Consider the following 18,420-nt stretch of genomic DNA (forward strand, 5'->3'; position numbering starts at 1 on the left):
TTCCTGCTTCTCCACGCCCACCCAACAGGGCAGGCCATTAAAGTTTAATAGTAATTACTTGGGGCAACTCCATAATAAGCACCATTGCAACACAATTCATTACCCTTTGACAGCTGATTTCTTCTCACCCCATTTCCCAACAATTCTATTTCAACTATTCAGGTAAATAGTGGCCTTATTACTAAATTCCAATGATACCCCTGAGACTCTCTCTTTGGCAATTGACAAAGTTGACTTACTGTCTTCTCCAAATACTCTATTTCCTTGATGTCAATCACCCCATGTGGCTTTTATACTTATCGAACCTGTTAAATTATTCTTTCAGTCTCCTCTGCCTGTTTCTCTCATAACCCTTCAAATCAGTGCTTTTTAATTTTTTTCACTGCAACGCTACTAATGGCAAATGCAATAAACATTTATTTCTCCATTCGCCACCCATATCTCATGCACAAATGAACCCAAAGTCACTTATGTCAAGAGTAAATTCATTTCAATTTTTCCATTTCATTTCAAATTGTTCCAAATTTTGCATTGTTCTTCCTAAGTTCGTTCTAAGAAAATATTTTAAATTGGTTACGAGTTTCATTACTTAAATTTTCTACCCCAATTATTAAGTATGCATTTCAAGAAATGCACTAATAACTTATGCCACAAATATTTGGTGTCTTCTATATGCTAGGCACTAGGGATATAATATGAACTACACGGTCACACACAGTCCTGGTCCTCCTGGAGACTTTGCAGTCTAGTCCAAGAGACAGACAATAGACATGTAAACAAGTAAGAAAATTTCAGGCTCATTCATTGTAATGAGTGAATGAATGAATTAATGAATGAAAGGAATAAAGCAGAGTAAAGTGGAAAGGACTGCTAATTCAATCAGAGAAGAGATGGCTTCTTTGATATGTGAAATGTTTTCCCTGTGGCGTCCTACACCTAAAATCCTTGACATTAAATGCTGATGTTTTCAAGGTCTGGATCCTCTGTACTCTTTAGCTTACTCTACCATTTCCCTGAACATCTTATATCACTCAGCAGACACATCCATAAATCAGTATAAATATAAATGATTTGAACATGATTAATGAACTTGACCTGATTGATATATATAGATTATGGTATCCAATACAAGTTCAAAATATATATTCTTTTCAAGTACACATGGAACATTAACAAAATCAGACATCAACAAAATTACTCCATATTTTTTTGGCCATAGAGAACATCTCAACAGAGCAAAGTCAAGACAAATCAAAAGATTTGAATAATACAGAATATATTCTCTGACCACCTAGGTATTAGTCCGAAAACAAAAACCAAAAAGATAACTAGATAAGCCTCTAAGTTTTTGGAAATCAAAATACATTTAAAAGTAATCTATGGGTCAAAAGTAAACTACAACAGAAATTATAAAATTTTATCTGAATGCTAACAAAAATACTACATGTCACTATTAGCTAGACTTAGCTAATATCTAATGAGAGCAGAATTTCTAGTCTTAGATGCGCATATCAGAAAACAAAGCCAGAAGATCAGCTATCGAAATATATACATCAAGAATTAGGAAAACACAGAAAATGAAATCCAAATAAAAAAGAAATAACAAAAAGAAGACCACAAAATAGGAAAACAAAAAAACAACAGAGAATCAACAATAGCAAAAGATGATTCCTTGAAAGGACTAACAGCACTGGCTGGTGTAGCTCAGTGGATTGAGTGCCAGCCTGTGAACCAAAGGGTTGCTGGTTCCATTCCCAGTCAGGGCACATGCCTGGGTTGTGGGGCCAGGTTCCCAGTGGGGGGCATTTGAGAGGCAACCACACGTTGATGTTTCTCTCCCTCTCTTTCTCCCTCTCTTCCCCCCTCAAAAAAAAAAAAAAAAAGCCAAACTGTACAAAAATAATCATTTGAAGGCTCTGGATACTGAAGCAAACAGCACATTGAGAATCATTTTTAAAAACATGCTGAATTGGGGGGTAGGAGTCTGCGGCATTCTTGCTAGAAGCTGCTCTCATCTCCCCAACCCAGCACATTCTCCAGCTATGTTGGTGCAACAGTGCTTGCTGCCAGGGTGAGGCTGGCAGTGAAAGCCAGGGGTTCCACTTCTGGATGGAGCTAACCTGACTTGGAGTGGATGGCAGAACTTCACACCTAGTGGTGCTGTCAATAAAAATCACAAACTTGGGAGGAAATAAATAGGGGAACCCCATAGCTCTGCTAGTCTGAAGCCATGGCCTCACATCAGATGAGCAGCAGACCAGTGGATTGGCTAGCAATGTAATAGGAAGATCCTGAAAGTGAGAGACCTTCTGAGGGTCAAGATTAGCTCTTCACATATCTCTGCACGATTGGGAGGTTACATATACACATGGAAGACACAAGTCTGCTCCTACAGATACGTGTGTGTTTGAACCCTGGTTCTACCACTGACTGTGTGACCTTATGCGAGTGAACTTAGCCATTTGGTGCTTCAATTTCTTCATCTGTAAAATGGGGGGAAAGCATTGTTTAGAAGAGTAAATAAACTATATAGCATGAATGGAGAAAATAGTACAACAGGGAGACAGTATTACAAAAGTGTTTACTATTTCTCAAAATGTGGTATAACAACACCTACGAACAGAACCTTTGGGAGGACTACCAAGAATTACCCCAGATGTATTAAATCAAAGATTCAGGGTTGGGTGAAGAAACTGAAGAAAGACCAGTTTTTTGCATGTAGACTAGGTGATTCTTACAATACAAATGATTGAGAATGATTACTTTCAGGTTAGATGTTGTCATTTTCTATTTGAGATCTGTGTCCAGATGCCTTTAGAATAAGAAACTATCACATTTACTTCAGTATTCTCATTGCCTAGCACACAGTAGACATTTAGTCAAATATCTATTGAACAGTAGAAAGTTTTAAAGTTAATCAATATCCAATCCTCCAATTCCCACCATGCAGAATAAATTAACAAAGTAGTCTTAGGACTAAAATCTTTATATTAATAGAAAAAAGCTAAAATTACTCTAATATCATATAGAACAATTCTTCTTTAAAACATTTTGAGCCCTGGCTGGTGTAGCTCAGTGGATTGAGTGCTGGTCTGCAAACCAAAGGGTGGCTTGTTTGATTCCCAGTTAGGGCACATACCTGGGTTGCAAGTCAGGTCCCCAGTTGGGGATGTGTGAGAGTCAACCACACATTGGTGTTTCTTTCCCTTTCTTTCTCCTTCCCTTTTCCTCTCTCTACCAAAATAAATAAATAAAATCTTTAAAAAAAATTTTTTTTGAGTCATGGACCCCTTCAAGAATGTGATGAAAATGACATGCTCTTTCTCTAGAAAACTGAAGATATGCGGAAAATCTTTTAAATAATTTTAAAGGGTTCATCCCAGGTTTAAAACCTCTTATATGAAAGCTGGCTTATTATCTAATACCTAGAACAAAATGGTAAGTTCTTGAATCTCTAGTTCAGAGGGTTCCAACCTGTGGCCCTTGGGCCATGTGCAGGCCAGGGTGGCTATGAATGAGGCCCAAGACAAAATTGTAAATTCACTTAAAATGTTAGGAGGCTTTTGGGGATTACATGTTGCAATGTCCCGTAAAATAAATGTACATACACTCTTGCTGTTTGTACACATGTGTGGCTTCCATTTTACGTGGTGCGTGGTTTCAGTGCATTGCCTTCCAAACACAGACTGTAGAATTGACACCATCAGACATTACATGTGCTCGTGATGGTGTAGCAAGGCAGCAATTATTGGTATTTCAATCTACCATTGCAATATCAGGTGTTCAGTGTTATTTGGAAGTCAGGGAAGCATTCTTATTTGATTATTAAAGGCATTTCCATACCTCAGCAACACCTCACACATCTCCTACCACGATTTACAATTGGCCCTTCACCTTGTCCTGCAACAGCAGATGAAAGAGCTGTGGAAGGGCCCAAACCTTGCTTCCTATTTTCCTGTCAAATAATTTTCACAATAAAAGTAAATAAGTTTCCTTATCTATTATTTATTTTTAAATTATATTTTATTGATTATGCTTTTACAGTTGTCCCATTTTTCTTTCTCCCCTTTATTCCCCCCACCCTCCCACCAGCAATCTCTGCCTCCTTAGTTCATGTACATGGGCTGTACATATAAGTTCCTTGGCTTCTCCACTTCCCATACTATTCTTAATCTCCCTTGTCTATTTTGTACCTGCCATATTCTTATTATCTGTACCTTTCCCCCACATTCCCCCTGCACCCTTTCCACTGATAACCTTCCATGTGATCTCCATTTCTGTGATTCTGTTCCTGTCCTAGGTGTTTGCTTAGCTTGTTTTTGTGTTTAGGTTCAGTTGTTGATAGCTGTGAGTTTGTTATTATTTTATTGTTCACAGTTTTGATCATCTTCTTTTGCTTAGATAAGTCCCTTTAACATTTCATATAATAAGGGCTTGATGATGATGAACTCCTTTAGTTTGACCTTATCTGGGAAGCTCTTTATCTGCCCTCCCATTCTAAATTATAGCTTTGCTGGATAGAGTAATCTTAGATATACATCCTTGCTTTTCATGACTTTGAATACTTCTTTCCAGCCCCTTCTTGCCTGTAAGTTTCTGTTTGAGAATCAGCTGATAGTCTTATGGGAACTCCTTTGTAGGTAACTGTCTCCTTTTTTCTTGCTGCTTTTCAGAATTTCTCCTCTTTAATCTTGGGTAATATAATTATGATGTGCTTTGGTGTGTGCTTCCTTGGGTCCAACTTCTTTGGGACTCTCCGAGCTTCCTGGAAGTGTATTTGTTTCGCCAGATTAGGGAAGTTCTCCTTCAGTATTTTTTCAAATAAGTTTTCCATTTCTAGCTCTTCCTCTTCTGGCACCTCTATGATTCAGATGTTGGAATATTTAAAGTTGTCCCAGAGGTTTCTAAGCCTCTCCTTATTTTTTAAAATTCTTGTTTCTTCATTCTGTTCTGCTTGAACATTATTTCTTCCTTCTGCTCCAAATCATTGAGTGTAGGTTTCCTTCCCTTCTCTGTTGGTTCCCTGTATATTTTTCTTTCACTTTGCATAGACTTCACTTCTTCCTCTATTTTGTGACTATACTCAATCATTTCTGTGAGCATCCCAATTACCAGTGTTTTGAACACTGCATCTGATAGGTTGTTATCTCTTCATCAATTAGCTCTATTTTTCGAGCTTTAATCTGTTCTTTCATTTGGGCCATATATTTTTTTATATTGGTGTGCCTGTTAAGTTGTAAGGGTCAGAGCCTTAGGTATTCACCAGGGCAGGGCAACCCACTTCCCTGTGTTGTGGTGCTGTATGTGGGAGAGGGGCCAGAGAGGGAACAATGCCCCTTGCTTGGCTCTTTCTGGCTTTCAGTCACTTCCCTGCCTACCCAAAAGCAAATCGGGCCCTTCTGGTGCTGATTCCTGGGTGAGTGGGTTTGTGTACATTCTAGGACCCTGTGAGTCTCTCCAACAAACTCTCCTGTGAGGCTGGGAGTTTCTCGTGCCTCTGCATCCCCAACAGGTATTTACATCCAGGGGGTTTGAGGCCTTCTTTTCTGGGGCTAGAACCATGGGTTGCATGGTCTGTCTTGCCCCCCAGTTGTTCCTCCTAGTTTATCTACATGCAAATGTGGGACTACCAGCCACCGCCTTATCACATGTCCTCTCCATCCTGGCTGCCTGTCTTGGCCCCTCCAACCAGTCTAGATGAATATTTCTCCTTTAAGTCCTTGGTTGTCAGACTTCCATACATTTCAATTTTCTGGCAGTTGTGGTTGTTTTTTGTTTTTAAATTTGTTGTCCTACTTTTGTTCGTATGAGGAAGCAAAGTGTATCTACCTATGCCTCCATCTTGGATGGAAGCCCTATTATTATTTTTTTAATACCAGCATGACTTCTACAACTCAAAAGAAAAAAGAACCCCCCTAAAAGAAAAAATATGGGTGAAGGAAGATTGTTCAATTAAAAATGGACAGATGACTACTTTTCTGTAGAGGGAAATAGTAAAGTACTCTGCTTAATTTGCAGGGAATTTGTGAAAGTTTTCAATGACTATAATTTGAAAAGGCATTATATGCAGAAAACATGCTGCCAGTTTCAATGCATATTGATTGTGTCATAAGAACAAAATAGCAGAGCTGGAAAGAAGTCTGCTCAACAAAATTTTTTTCAAAAAGTTATAACTTGGTTGGTTCTGTTGTAAAAACTAGTTATGTGGTAGCATATTTAACAGCAAAAAATCAAAACCATTTACTAATGGTGAGTTTATTAAGCAGTGTATATAAAGCATGGCAGACATAATTTGCCCTGAAAAAAAGAGGGATATTTCTGAAATCAGTTTGCCTTGCCACATCACAGCCAGGCAAACTGAAAAAATTGGAAAAGTCTATCAAAAAAAGTTTGGAGAGCGGGGCTGCTAATTTTCAATTTTATGCTTTGGTGATGGATGATAGCACTGATACCACAGATATGGCTCCACTTGCCATTTTTATTAGAGGTATTGATGACGAATATGGCACTGAAGGAATGGCTTCTTTAGTGCCGTTAAAAGACACAACCAAGTCAAGAGAGTCATATGAAGCAGTAAGAAATATGTTAAAGCGGTTTTGCCCATTGCCAACATGTCTGGTATAGTTACTGATGGTGCCCTGGCGATGGGAGGTAAAAGAGAGGGACTTGTAAAATTAATAGAAGATGATGCAATTGATGCCCAAAACTCCCATTGGAAGAAGTATCACTGCATTGAACATCAATAAAATTTATACACAAAAGCTTTAAAAATGGATAACGTCATGCAAATCATCATCAAGACTGAATTTCATAAGAGCCAAGGGACTGAGTCAACACCACCTTCAGGAATTCCTTAAAAGTACTGATGCTGACTATGGTGACATCATTTACTTTTCAGAAGTAAGATGGCTAAGTTAAGGCCAAATATTGACAAGATTTTATGCTTTGCAACATGCTGTTGTTTATAGTATCAAAAATAAAGTTGTGCCATAACTTGATGATGAAAACTGGCTTAGAGCTTTAGCATTTTTAGTGGATTTAACTGCTCATTTAAATGAATTGAACATACATCCTCAAGGTGAAAACCAACTTATCAATACCATGTTTCAAACCATAACAGCATTCCAAATAAAACTGAAATTATGGCAAGCTCAAATTAAGGCAAACAATTTTAAGCATTTCAACACATTGGCTAAACACAGTCCTGTGAACAGTGAAAAATAATGCCACCTTACTTTTCGATTTGATACAAGAATTTGAAAACAGATTTCAACATTTCTGGGAAAGTAATCAATATTTTCCAATGTTTACAATCCCATTTTCGGTTGACATAAATATATTACCTGCCAACTTTCAAATGGAACACATGGAGGTGCAATCTGACACTTGACTTAAAGAAAACTTTGATCATGTCTCTTTATTGGACTTTTATAGGTCCTATCTTCCCAAATATCCATTGCTTCACAATCATGCCTTACTCATGTCATCGCTATTTGGCAGCACCTACATTCGCAAGCAACTATTTTCAAGAATAAAACATGTGAAGAGTAAACTTAGAAGCAAAATATATGACAAGCACCGGGAAAACTCACTAAGAATTACAACTACTTCTATGATACCAGATACTGATGCACTACTTTCTCAAATACAATGTCAAATGCCCCACTAGTTTTATATTGCCATCTTTTCCTTTACATTTACAATAAAAATATTTTAAAAACATGAATGATTACTTATGTATGTACTTTTCTATATTAGTGATCACAAACTTGGGACCTGCTGAATGATTATAAAAGATTATTGAAAGGGCTGCAGCATAATTAGGGTTATTATGTGAGGACCCTTATGCTTATCTGTGGTGGCCGATATCACAAAAATTATGCACGGGTCTTATTTTTGCTCATCAGTTTTCATTAGTGTTTGTGTATTTAATATGTGGCCCAAGACAACTCTTCTTCCAGTGTGTCCCAGAGATGCCAAAAGGTTAGACACCCCTGCTCTAGTTCTAAAAAAAAGGACAGAATATACTTGGCACTAAATGAATATCTGTTGAAAAAATAAATGAGTCACTGATAAGAAGATATCATCTGGGGGAAATTGAACTCTATGAGTCATGAAAGAATAACATAGAAAAAAAAGTACAGAAGTTGCACATTTTATTCATGACCAAGATGCAACCTAGAATTTCTGAAGGTGGGTAATGAGGAAACAGAAAACAGGTTATTTGGATCAATGTTCCCCTGAAAATGAAAAACAGTAAGTATCTTTTTGAGGACATAAAAGCTAGAATTTCCCAGGTCAAATTCAGGGACAGAATTAGAGTTCAGGAAGCAGTGCCAAAGCTACCTTTGCCCCTGGGAAGATTGCCAATCTTAGAGAAAGTAGCTGAGAGGTTGTTAATGAAAAGTAGTTGTCTTTTCATCAACAACCAGAGCTGAAAAGACAAGCGTTGGATTTAGTATCCACCAAATGGTGAAAACACCCCTTTGGACCAAAGCCCAAGTCAGGGCCATATCCTGGAGTGGGGGGTACAAACTGAAGTTCAGTGGGTCATCTGGAAGGGCACAGAAAATCTAAAGCCTAAGTTCCAGACTGTGATCTCAGACCTGGCAGAAAAAATGAAAAAACCTCCTTCTCGGGGCTCAAGCCTACTTTGCGGTGACAAAGCTAAACACACCAACAAAGTCAGAATTATTGGTAAATATGAGACTCATTATGGTGCCTCCCTCAAGAAAATGGTGAAGAACATTGAAATCAGCCAGCAGGTCAAGTACACTCGTTCTCTCCATAGCAAAGCCAAGATAAGAGATGAGCTGTGGGGATGTGGCACTACGGTTCTTGCATGAAAATAATAGCGGTGGTACCTGGACCTGCATGATCACTTCTGCCACCACAGTAAAGTCTGCCAACAGAAGACTGAAGAAACTAAAAATCAGAAGGAGCTTTGTTATTTGAAATATAGCTAGCCTTTAATAAATGAGTTAATTTATATAACATACAGATAAACAACAAAATCCAAAAGCCTCTTAAGGAAGATAAAATCATCCCAGATCTTAAATTATTCCTGTATTTTTTTTTTTAGGTTTTTCAAGTAAACAAACATAATGAAGTACAAGGATAACCAAGACAACATTAACTAGAAGCAATATGAACCACGGATCCACAAAAAGAATCACAGCAGTCTGTACACACTGGAATTATCAGACACAAAGGATAATTCATGGAAATGAAATACTCACTTTAAAAATGCAGCAAGGTGTGGCCAGATGGCTCAGTTGATTGATCACCCCATATACCAAAAGGCTGTGGGTTTGATCCCCAGTCAGGGCATGGGCCTAGGTTGCATGTTTGATTCCTGGTTGGGACATATATGGAAGGCAATCAATCAATGCCTCTCTCTCACATCAATGTTTCTCTCCCTCTCTTCCCCTTTCTCTCCTTCTGAAACCGATAAACATATCCTCAGGGGAGGTTTAAAAAATGCAACAAGAAACTGGATGACATAAAAAATAACTGAGCACATAAGAAAAAAAGAACCTAACAGAAAAATAGAATTAAAAAACATAAAAACATATTATGAACTCAAGGAATGTCTTATGGCAGATTAAAAACAGCTAAAAAGTGAATTCATGATTTATAAGCGATATCAGAATCTAAGATGATGGAGATAAAATAAATATAGAACATACAAAAAAAATAGATACAGGCAATACATCAAGAAGGTCTAACATACGTTTAGAAGTCCCAGAGGCAAGGAGAGAGCACATTAAACAGAGGCAACATTAAAAGAAATTATAGTTGAAAACTTCCCAGAACTGACATATCAATCCACAGATCTGAGATGCCAAAAAAAAAAAAAACAAACCCAAGTGATAAAATACAATGAAATCACTTACAGCAAGGAAGTTTCAGAAAAATCAAACACAAAGAGAAAATGTTGAATGCAGCCCCATAAAATGGATTAGTTTCAATAAGGCAACAAATAGCTGATTTCTTCTAACAAAATGGAAGCCAGCAGACAATAGGAAGACACTTCAAGATAAAATTATCCAAAGAGAATTCTATGCCCAGAACAAACATCCTTCAAAAATTAAGGCAAAATAAAGACATTTTCAAAAAGAGTGAAGTGAATTTGCTACCAGCTGACCTGCACTCAAGGAAATTCTAAATGTACTCATGCAGAAGAAAAATTATTCCAGATGTAAACTTAAAGAGCGGCAAGGAACAGAGAGCAAAGAAGGTAGCAAATAAATGGGTAAATCTAAATGAATATTGAATACATAAAAATAGTAATAACTTATATTTAAAGGTATACAAAACATGTGACAACATATAAGTTGAGAGAAAGGTAGGTGGAATCATAAAGCAATTGTCCATAAATCTCAAATAATTTAAATAACAGAGAATATGCTCTCTGATCACTATGCTGCAATTATGTTAGCAATCAATAAAACAGAACTTAAATACTTATGTCTGGAAATTAAAAACTGTAATTCCAAATAATATCTATGAGTCAAATTAGAGTAACAAAATCAGAAAATTCTTTTAAATTGATTAAGTAGATATCAAGTCTTTTACTTCTATTGTTGTTCAAGCACAGTTGTCTCCATTTTCAGCCCACCACACCTTCTGCCCCTCCCATCCTGGAACCTACCACCCCCTTTGGCTTTGTCCATGGGTCCTTTATACATCACATACATTACATGATCTTTGATGGCTCTTCCCTGTTTTTCCCCATTATCCCTGGCCCTCCTCCCTTCTGGTTACTGTCAATTTGTCCTTTATTTCAATGTCTCTGGTTGTATTTTGCTTACTTTGCTTTGTTGATTAGGTTCCATTTACAGGTAAGATAATATGGTATTTGTCTTTCACCACCTGGCTTATTTCACTTCGCATTATGCTCTCCAGATCCATCAAAGCTGTTGCAAAGGGTAGAAGCTCCTTCTTTCTTTCTGCTGTGTAGTATTCCAATGTGTAAATGTACTAGTTTTTTGATCCACCCATTTATGAGTGGGCACTTAGGTTGCTTCCAGCACTGGGATATTGTAAATTGTGCTGTTATGAACATTGGAGTGCATAGGTTCTATTGAATTGGTGTTTCAAGATTCTTAGGGTATAGTTCCAGCAGTGGTGTTGCTGGGTCAAAAGGCAGTTTTTTGTTTCTTGAGGAAATTCCACACTGTTTCCCACAGTGGCTGCACCAGTCTGCATTCCCACCAACAGTGCACTAAAGTTCCCTTTTCTCCATAGCTTCACCAGCACTGATTTGTTGGTTTGTTTATGATGGCCATTGACAGGTGTGGTTTCTCATTGTGGTTTTAATCTGCACCTCTCTGATGGCTAGTGATGCTAGTGATGCTTTCACATGTCTCTGGGCCCTCTGTATGTCCTCCCTGGAGAAGTGTCTGTTCAGATCCTTTGCCCATTTTTTAATTGGGTTGTTTGTCTTCCTAGAGTGGAGTTATGTGAGTTCTTTATATATTTTGGAAATCAAACCCTTGACCAATGGAACAGAATAGAGAATCCATAAATAAACCCAAGTATCCATGGTCAATTAATATTCAACAAAGGGGGAAACAGCATAAAATGGAGTAAAAATAGCCTCTTCAACAAATGGTGTTAGGAGATCTGGACAGCTACATGCAAAAAAAGGAAACTCAATCACCAACTTATACCATATACAAAAATAAATTCAAGGTGGATAAGACTTAAATATAAGTCATGACACCATTAAAGTCCTAGAGAACACAGGCAGGAAAATCTCAGATATTCCATACAGCAATATTTTCACTGATATATCCCTTAGAGCAAGGGACATAAAGGAAAGAATGAACAAATGGGACCTCATCAAAATAAAAAGCTTCTCCATAGCCAAAGAAAACAGCAGTAAAATATAAAGGGAATGAACCATATGGGAAAATACATTTGTAAATGATAGTTATCAAGTCTTGTACAATGGAGCTTGTGGTAGGTAGGCAGAATTCTAACATGGCCCCTGAAATCCTTCCCCATCTCCATATCTATACCTTCATGTGGGCAGACCTTATAACTTGCTTCTCATCAACAGAATATGGCAAAGGTAAAAAGATTTTGGAGATTTAATTAAGGTCCCCATTCAGTTGACTCTAAACAGAGATTATTCTGGCAGAGAAAATCCTGTCAGGCCTTTCTGAAAGAAGAGACTCAACACAGCAGATTGTCTCTCCTGCTGGCCTGGAAGAAGCAAACAGTAATGATGTGAACTGCTTAAGTGGAGGGGAAGGCACGAGTGGCCGAGGGCCGCAGTTCTACAGCTGCAAGGAAATGAATTTCGTGAACAACCTGATGAGTTAAGAAGAGGACACCAAGCTCCAGATGGGAACACAGCCAAGTGACTACTTGATTGTAGCCTTGTGAGACCCTAAGCACAGAACCTAGTTAAGGTTTGCCCAGACTCTTGACCCATAGGTATTGTGAGATAATCAAAGTATGCTGTTTGAAACTGACAATTTGTTGTAATTTGTTACATAGCATAGAAAACTAACATAGAGCTAAAGTAGGATTTAGGGGGAAATGTATTGTTTTAATATATATTAAACTTAAACATATACTAGAAAGTTAGAAATTTGAGCTAAATACCCAAGAATATAGAAATATGACACTAAACTAAGAAAAGCAGAAATCATGAAAAAGCTGAAATCAATGACACAGACAACAAATATATAACAAGAAAACAACCAAAATATTTGCTCTTTGAAAAAACAATAAAAGTGATAAACCTCTGGTAAGACTGGTCAAATAGAAGAGACAAACAATGGTATCAGAGAAAAGCGGAACATAATTATAGATCTGATATGTTTAAAAAGATAAAAGAGAACAAGAATAACATTGTGCTGATAAATTTGAAAATGTAGATGAAATAATCACATTTTTAGGAATATTCAATTTACCAACCAGTATTACATGAAACACTCTTATTAATAATAAAATTGAATCAGTATTCAACAAAGATGCCAGACCCCCAACACACTTCACCTAAGATTTCTAATTTCCTTCTAGTTCAAGACATAAGTAATGAAAATCTTACAGACATTCTTCCAGGTAACAGGGAAAGCAAGTCACTCTCCAACTCATTTTTTAAAGCTATCCAATATTGAAATTAAGCAAAACTCTTAAAACAAACCAAATCCAGCTATTAAAAACAAACAAATCACATCATGGCCAGATTGGTTTTACCTCAAGAAAAGAAAGTGGGGGACTTCCACCAAGATGGAGGTGTAGGTGGAAGCACTGTGCCTCCTCACACAACCAAGTTTAAAAACAACAAAATTTTAGCAACAAAAACGCAGCCAAACCACAGAAAATTGAACTATACGGAAGTCTGACCACAACGAACCCTTCAGCCAAACCAGTAAAAGGGGCAGAGCCTGCAGCAGGGCAGGATCAGGCAGGAAAGATCCACTGGACCTACCCAGGTGCATGACCCAGGAGCGCTGGCAGCCGTGGGTGGATCCCAGGTGTGGAGTAGCAGCGGGGCGGACCCACTGAGGGCGCAAGGCAATGGACCCACTGAGGGCTGCACATGGTCACACATTTGTGTGCAGATAAACCAGTGAAGGAGCAAGCAGTGAGACAGACCGTGCAGGCCCCAGTGGCGAGAAGCAGCAGAGGGGACCACCATTGTCCCTCTCTGACCCTGCCCCCACATACAGCATCACAAACAAGCGACCTGGGTGGCCCCGCCCTGGTGAACAACTAAGGCTCCTCTCCTCATACATAACAGGCACGAACAGATCAAAATATGGCTCAAGAATAACTCAGAGCCCCAGAGCCGATAAATCTAAGCAATGAAGAAATAGCCAAACTTTCAGATGCACAGTTCAAAACACTGGTGATCAGGATGCTCACAGAACTGGTTGATTTTAGTCACAAATTAGAGGAACATATGAAGGCTAAACTAACTGAAATGAAGGGAAATGCAAAGGAAACCAATAGTAATGGAAAGGAAACTGGGACTCAAATCAAAGGAGTGGACCAGAAGGAAGAAAAAAATGGCCAAACAGAAAAGGATGAAGAAAGAAGAATTCAGAAAAATGAGGAGAGGCTTAGGAACCTCCAGGACATCTTTAAACGCTCCAACATCCGAATTATAGGGGTACCAGAAGGGGAAGAGGAATAGCCACCAGTGGAAACACTTATTTGAACAAATAATAAAGGAGAACTTCCCCAATCTGGCAAAGGAAACAGACTTCCAGGAAATCCAGGAAGCTCAGAGAGTCCCAAAGAAGTTGGACCCAAGAAGGAACACACCAAGGCACATCATAATTACATTAGCCAAGATTAAAATGAAGGAGAGAATCCTAGAAGCAGCAAGAGATAAAGGAGACAGTCACCTACAAAGGAGTTCCCATCAGACTGTCAGCTGATTTCTCAAAAGAGACCTTACAGGCAAGAAGGGGCTGGAAAGAGGTATTCCAAGTCATGAAATCCGAAGACCTACATCCAAGATTGCTCTTCCAGCAAAACTTTCCTTTAGAATGGAAGGACAGATAAAGTGCTTCTCAGATAAGATCAAATTCAAGGAGTTCATCATTGCCAAGCCCTTATTATATGAAATGTTAAAGGGACTTATCTAAGAAAAAGCTGATAAAAATATGAACAGTGAAAGTACAGCAAACTCAGTTATTAACAACCACACCTAAAACAAAAGCAAACTAAGAGGATAGCTAGATCAGGAGTGGAACATAGAAATGAAGATCACATGGAGGGTTAGCAACAGGGGAGTGGGAGGAGGAGAAAGGGGGAGAAGGTACAGAGAATAAGTAGCATAGACGGTAGGTAGAAAATAGATAGGGGGGAGGGCAAGAATAGTAGGGGAAATATAGAATGTAAAGAACTTGAGACACATGGTCATAAACTAAAGGGTGGGAATGGTGGGGGAGGAGGTGTGCAGGATGGAGGGGAATGAAGGGGGGAATAGAACAACTGTAATGGCATAATCAATAAAATATATTTTAAAAAATTAAAATTAAAAAAAAAGAAAGTGGGCTTAATGATAGGAAACAAATATGTGCAACTGACCACATATTAAGAGAATAAAGGTGGAAAAAATTATTTATCTCAAAAAGTCCAGAAACACTTTTGATAATATTCAACTTGTAAGTCTGCAAATCTTAGCAAACTTAGAATAGCAGGGAAAGTTCTAAATTTAATAAAAATACCATAAATTGCTTATAGGATACCTTGAAAGCATTCCCAGAGAACAGCAACAGAACAAAAAAGCCTCTTATGACTTTTATTCAACATCCTACTAGATGAAGATCCCTGCAAATGCAATCAGACAAGAAAGAAAAAAAAAGAAACAGAAGGTATTGGGGAACAGAAAGACAAATTTGTCCTGACTTGTAGATGATGCAATTGTGTACATGAAGTCCACAAGAATCTACAGATGAATTGTCAGAACTGAATTAAAAAAATCAAATTAAAAATTATATATCAATATGGCAGCAACAGCAAAAAATAGTAAAAAATCAGTTACCTTTTATAATAGCATCAAAAATATTAAAAACGAGAAAATGAAATTTAATAAAATACATAAATATATACTTCTGTGAAGAAAATTACAAAGCTTCATCAAAAGATCTAAGACCTTAACAATAGAAGGATATGTTCATTCACTGGAAAATGTACTATTATAAGAGGAAATTATTCACAAATTAAATACAATTCCAACCAAAAGCCTAAGGGACTTATTTTACTGATACTTGTGTTAATGCTCAACTTTGTACAAAAATGCAAAAAATGAGATAGCCAAAATAAGACCTGTTTTCCCCAATAACAAGAATTTAAGCCCCGGCTGAATAGTTCAGTTGGTTGGAGCATCGTCCTGATACTCCAAGGTTGTATGTTCCATCCCCAGTCAGTGTACATGTAAGAATAAACCAATGAATGCATACATAAGAGGAACAAATTGATGTTTCTCTGTCTCTGAAATCCATTAAAAAAAAACTTTTAAAAGGTTTAGTCATTAATACAGTATGTTACTAGTGTAAGGACTAACTAATCAATGGAATAGATCAGAAAGCCCAGAAACACAGACCCCGTGTAAATATGGGCACTTACTAGATGATCAAATTGCATTCCAAATCAATACAGATGAGCTGCTAAGAAATTTAAAAAGAAACCTGGTTACCTATCTTATCTTGTACAAAACTCAATTCAGTAGAACACAAAATACACATATTTTAGAATGCAGCATAGGAAAAGATATTCATGACCTTAGGGTAGAGAAACCTCTCGTAAACAAGATACAGAAACACCAATACAGAAAAAGAGTGATACATTTCACTAGGAAGAAAAAAATAAAAACAAACTGAGAAGATATTTGAACTAGTTATAACCAAAGGATTAGTCTCCTGAATACATGAAGGAATCCTGTTAATAGAGAAATGTCAAACAATCCTGTTTTTAAAAATGGGCAAATAATTTAAATAGGGAGTTTACAAGAGAGAAGGTCAAAATGGTAAACCCATGAGAAAAATAATCTCAAGGAAATACAGATTAACAATGATGCAGTATATTCTTTAACAAATATACATACATCTATAAAAATAACAGAAATACCCAGAAGATTTTCAAGTTTCCAAGTCTGACAATACCAAAAGTGGAACCTTCTAACAATGCTGGGGAAAGCAATAATTGATACAATTGCTTTAAGAAAGGTAGACATTACCCAGTAAAAATGAAGATACACACATTCTATAAGCAAATAATTCCACTCCTAGATGTATTCTCAATAGTTCATACACATGTACAATATGACACATGTACAAAAATGTTCATAGTGGATTTGTTCATAACAGCAAAGAAACCCGAAACAATCCGAACGCTGTTAAGTAGAAAGCACGTAACTGTATAGTACACTCATGTAATGGACAGTGACGAAACAATCCACAGCCATATGCAACAACATGGGTGACTTGGCAAAACAAAGTCACAGTATGATACACTAATACTCTCTTTATTAAGCAGAATTTTTTACTCATTAAATTTTACTTATTAAAGTTTACTTTTTACCTGGTTAAAAAAATATTTTTCAGGAATGTAGCTATCGGTGCTGTTCAAAGTGTGGTCTACAGATGGCACTGAACTGTTGTTACAGGCTGATTCAGAGATAAGCACAAGTGAGAGTTTGATGTTGCCAAAATCTTTGAGCATGAGATTTTGCATTTCTAAAAGTATCTGTGATCTTTGAAAGTTATTTTAAAAAGCAGTTTGAGAAGATTTATTATACATAACTGGTAAAAATTTTTTTAAATATGAAAATTATTTTCATTACAAGCAGAACATTGGTATCTCTGTGGAGTTCAGGTATGTGATCAGGGAAAGATACATAGGAACATTTTGCTGCGGTGCTAGCAGTGTTCAATTTCCTAAACTGAGCATTGGTTATATCAGCATGTGCTTTGTAATTTTACTTCTCTTTAATCTGTACGCATTTAATACCCTCTTCTGTATTATGGCAGATTTCACAATTTTCAAGTTTGGAAATTTGTTATAAATAATACCAATTTTTTAAAAACATGTACATATATCTATAAAAATAACTGAAAAACATCAAAGTGGATGGTGGGATGATGGATGGATTTACTCTTAGAACCATTATTTCTCAAATTCTTTTTAAGGTAGGAGTAATCACTAGCAAATACCAACACTAAAAACAGATTATGCCAGATCAGTGTCACTTCTCAATCTCAAGAAGGAATGTGGTCATTTCTAACGACATCTTACATATAAAGTGGAAAAAAAACAGTAAAAAATAGAACATTTGATAGTTTAGTGATAACATTCTGTATTTTCCTCCAGATTTTGGAAACAACTGAGATGGACAAGAGATCATCACCTTTATTAGCAAAGTTAAAGAACATATTTTTCCAACCTGTAGCAATGAGTACTGGCTAATCTGTAAATTAGAGTTTACTTCACTCAGTTGTTGGCCTGGCTAGACAACCATGGACCTCCCCTGTGGGTAGACAGAGTTAAACTTTTTGGGATGAGTCTTCCAACCTATATACAGGGTCCAGCAGAAATAATGCCCCTTTTTTATTACAAATTTTTTTACTATAAAATCATAAGGATGTAATTGTATAACATATCACACCCAAGCACAGTATCACAACCAAGCACAGCATGACACTTTAGGTGAAATGTTCATATTGCTGTTCATCTCATGCAAGACATTCATATACCCTACCAACCTCACTTAAGCAAACCTTACTTCTGCTGGACCCTGTGATTTCTTCCTCTGATAGCATCCTATAAATGCCTTAGTGGCCAAGGTGGCCCCTGAATGGCTCCTTCATGACTTAATATAACATTACTTGCTCATATAATTATCCAGCTTTCCTAAACTAAGTTATGTTTCTGGAAGTCAGACTATCT

General features: G+C 37.1%; 1 pseudogene; it reads left to right on the forward strand.

Moving 5' to 3' along the window:
* The first annotated feature begins 8,583 nt into the window (after positions 1-8,583).
* On the forward strand, positions 8,584-8,955 carry LOC119062549 (60S ribosomal protein L37a-like; annotated as a pseudogene).
* The last annotated feature ends 9,465 nt before the right edge of the window (positions 8,956-18,420 follow it).

This window comes from Artibeus jamaicensis, unplaced genomic scaffold (assembly GCF_021234435.1).
Source record: "Artibeus jamaicensis isolate MK-2021 breed Jamaican fruit bat unplaced genomic scaffold, CSHL_Jam_final contig_402, whole genome shotgun sequence".
Classification (NCBI taxonomy): domain Eukaryota; kingdom Metazoa; phylum Chordata; class Mammalia; order Chiroptera; family Phyllostomidae; genus Artibeus; species Artibeus jamaicensis.